The following is a 4,285-nucleotide window of genomic DNA, read 5'->3' as shown; positions in this document are numbered from 1 at the left end:
TTTTTTTTTAGTGACAGTGCCTGGTGGTGGGGGGGCAGTCATGGGGACCTGGGGGGTGCAAGTGGGGGGGTGGGGAATGTGGGCCTTGCAGGGGAGGGTGGTAGCCCCTGCAGGGGCCATTTGGCCCTTCTTGGGGGGGCCATAGCCCCTGTGTGGGGGGCAGCAAGATATATATTCATGTATTCATGAAACATGTATTTAGATTTCACTTTATTATTATGATAGAGACACTGGTAGGCTTCCACATTGCTTTAACACTGTAGATATATCAATAATACATTGCCCTACTGATTGCTGTCTCCATCTCACTCTCTCTCTTTATAGTGGTCTTTTGTTTGAATTGTGGAGGAATATGGATTTTGGAGTCTTTTACAGAGTGACTTTGGGATGGTTTTTTTATCAGGGATTTTTCAGTTTTCCAATAGGGAACACCAGAATTTCTGCTAGGGAGGCCAATGGCAGGACCCTGCCTGCTCAGAGCTGGCACCTTGGACCCAGATGGCTGTGGCTAACCTCTTGGCCGAATGGGGCCAGGAGGACATGCTTTGACAGTTCAAACCAGGCCACCACACTTGGAACACCTTCTAGACGATAGCTGTCCAGATGGCTGGGCAGAAGGCACACATGGCAGTAGTGCCACACAGAGGCCAACCCTGCAGCCACAGCCCACTGGCAGCTGCCCCTTTGGGGCAGCTGCCTTTTCTGGCTGTGCAGTTCCCATCTGGGTCTGGCAGGTGTGCAGCAGGTCACAGCCAGGCAGCAGCCCCGCCACTGCCACACTGCTGCAGTGGATAAAGGGTGCAGGGAACTCTCAGGGCTGCTGTAGCAGTCCAGCTGGCACAAGGGATAGTGTCCCCAGGTACCAATTGGCTGGGCCGCAGAAGTTCCTGACCATTTGCATCACCCAATTATCGTGGGCTCTGAAGCCCATGTGACTAAATAATAACTCCTAATGTATGGGGCCAATGGATAGATGACGCAACAAAATACTTGGGACAACTAATGAAAAAAACAGGGTAGGAGTGTCATGTGGGTCAAAGGGTCAAAACATGAAAATAAGTGTGCCTGAGGGAGACACCGAGCGGAGCCCCCTGGGCCACACCCACTGGTCCTCAAAGGCATCCAAGGAGCCGGAGGACGCTGCCCACTGGTGCTTCACCCACAGACATGCACAAACAAGTGAGAGGAAAGTGGCCCCACAGTCTCCAGGCACCTTCCTGGCCAGAGTCTCCTTCCTGGTCAAATACAGGGCCCACTTGGCCAAGGTCAGGAGGAGGTTGACCAGGAGGTTCTGGGACTTGCTGGGGCCATGGATGGGGTGACCAAAAACAAAAAGGTGTGGGGTGAAATTCAACCAGAACCTCAAGAGAAGGTTCTGGAGGTGGAGGGGCTCCAGCCTGGCACACACTTGGTCATATGTGCCAGGGTCTCCCTCTGCCCACAGAAGGGACAGAAGACTGGGGTGTCCATGAAGATTGCCACATACACGCCCATCGCAACAGCTCCATGGAGGAGCCACCAGCTGAGGTCCCCAGTGGCTCATGGGATGAGGGTGGAGTACAGACTCAGCCACTGGGGTGCCCCAGCCTACCCTCACTGAGCAGGTCCCGCCACTTGGTGTCTGGGTGAGACATGAGGGCAGCATGATGGACAGTGCAGCACACAAGTGTGTAGAGGTGATGGCAATGGACGGTGGAAAAGCGAACTGGTCTAGTGTTTTGGCTCTGGGCCCCACATGAAGTGGGGCCCAGAGCCAAAAGCCAGCTCAGGTGGTGGAGCAGGGAGTGCTGTGAAGCCATTAGAGGTGCCTGCTCCACGACAAATTCCGGTGGGCTGGAGGACACGGTGTGGGGGGCAGGCAGGGACCACTGCTGTGCAAGACCTAGTCAACAAAGGAAAGGGTGTTGGGGAGGTAGGGCATATTTTACCTCTGGACCAGATGGCAGGTTGCACATATCATGAGCAGACCCATGTGCCAGGCCAATGCAGTGGGGTCCACCCACTCCTGCCTACCATAGTCCAGGAGGTCTCCAATACAGGTGACACCAGCCAGGATCAACCTCTGCCACAACCAGGGCACCTCTGCCATTGGCACCTCCAGCTGGGGGTTCCAGATGAGGCGCTCAACAAGCAGGTTGGCACCCTGGGCAACTGTTGTGGGGGATCTGGAGATGGAGACCAGCCCCCCGGCCCAGAGGAGGTCCTGGTAGAAATCTGGCAGCCCTCACAGGTCCTGCAGGGAGAAGCCCTGCAGGCTGAGGAGCCCATGGAACTGGTGGAGGAAAGCACACCCCAGGTGGTCCCATGCCACATGGCTGCCAACTTTGTATAGCAGTCGCTGCAGGGCCTGAAGGTGGAATGCCAAGTCCTGGTTATGCAGGCAAACCAGGCCAAGGCTGCCATCCCATAAGGGGAGGCTCAGGACCTCTGCAGCAACTCAGTACCATCCCAGTCAGAAAAATTCCAGTGCCCATCTCTGGAGTCCTGCCAGGACCACAGGGGGCACAGGAAGGGTATGTAAGCGGAGCCAGAGCATGGACAGGACCAGCTGGTTCATCACAAACACTCTCCCATGCAGGGAGAGACATCTCAGGAGCCCTGCCTATGCCCGCCCGGAGCTGCACCACCACCCTTGCCTCCAGCTGATGCCAGTTCTCTGGTGGGGAGGGGGTCTGTGGGGGACAGATACACTCCCAAGTAGAGCAGCGAGCCCACACTCAAGCAGATCCCATGCAGCGCAGGTGGGAGTGAGCCCACCTGCCACCCACCACCAGGCCAAAGCTCTTGGCCCAGCTGACCAGGGCAGAATAGGCCACTGAGTACAATGCCTGGCAGGCCCCCACCTACGCCAGGTTGCCTGAGTCCTGGACCACAAGGAGTAAGTCATGAGCATATGCTGACAGGACCAGATGCACTGCCAGTTCCCAGAGCATCAAACCCACCACCCACTTCTTCAGGAGAATGAGGAAGGGCTCCAGGGCCAAGGCATACAGCTGGTCGGACAGTGGGCAGCCTTGACTCACCCCTCTCCTGAATGGGATGGGCTCCATCAGGGTCCAACTGAGTTTGACCAAACACTCTGCAGAGGTGTAAAGCACCTGGAGAGCCCACATGAAGTGGGGCCCAGAGCCAAAAGCCCGCAGGGTGCCTGTCAGGTACCCATGATCCCCTCTGTGAAACACCTTCTCCTGGTCCAGGGATAGAAGGATAAAAGACAGACCCTCCCAGCGCGCTAGCCCCAGAAAGTCCCAAACCAGGTACAGGTTGTCAAAGATGGACGGTCTGGGCACTGTGTATGTCTGGTCATGATGGATCATGTCCATCAGCACGGATCGCAGGCACAGCAAGATGGCCTTTGCTACCACCTTGTAGTCCATGCAGAGTAGGGACACGGGACACCAATTCCTTAGGTCGCGGGGATCAGCAGGAGGGTCATCACAGCCCTCTGGCATGACAAGGGTAGCTCCCCACTTCCCTCAGATTCAGCCCAGACCACAACAAGGTCCGGACCGAGGATGTTCCAGAAAGCCCAGTAGAACTCCAAGGTCAGCCCATCGATGCCCGGAGCCTTGTTGCCAGGCATCCAGTGGAGGGTGGCTGAAAACTCAGCCAGAGTGAGAGGAGCTTCCAGTCAGTCTCGGTCACCCACACTGACCTGCAGGAGTGCCTCCCACAGGGTCTGACAGGCCTTGGCATTGGTCGGATCCAGGGAGAAGAGCTCTTCATAGAAGGCCCGCATGTGCTGGTGCATTTCACCTGGATCCGTGAGGGGGGGTGCTGTCACCCACCAGAAGGCAGATGATGTACTTCTTGGCTCCCCTGCCTCCTCTCCAGGGCATAGAAGAAGCGGGAGCTGCAGTCCATCTCCCAAAAGAACTCGATGTGTGAGCAAACAAATGCACCATGGGCGCGGTGGTTATCCAGAGCACGAAGCTCTTCCCACCTCTCCCAACACTCTCCACAGAGGTGTAAGGAGTGACCTAGAAACCTCTACTCGGAGACGATAAGAAGAAGAGAATGCTATGTGAAGAATGCCCATCTGCAATGATAAGGAGGAAACAGTCTCAGATAAAGGGGGCTTGAAAACAAAAGAAGAAACAGAGTACTGGGTTAAAGGGCTCATTAAAATACTAAAAATCACACCCCTAGGTGGGGAAAAAGTATGCTAATGAAACACACATGTATGTAAATGAGATACATGGCTAAAACACAGGTATAGAGACATGCTCAGTAAAGAACTTCTTGCGTCACTCACTTATAACCAATCATCAAACAAGCACGCTTG

The sequence above is a fragment of the Alligator sinensis genome, unplaced genomic scaffold (assembly GCF_000455745.1).
Source record: "Alligator sinensis unplaced genomic scaffold, ASM45574v1 scaffold94_1, whole genome shotgun sequence".
Classification (NCBI taxonomy): domain Eukaryota; kingdom Metazoa; phylum Chordata; order Crocodylia; family Alligatoridae; genus Alligator; species Alligator sinensis.
The sequence above is the reverse complement of the archived record's forward strand: the minus strand, read 5'-3'. Positions refer to the sequence as shown.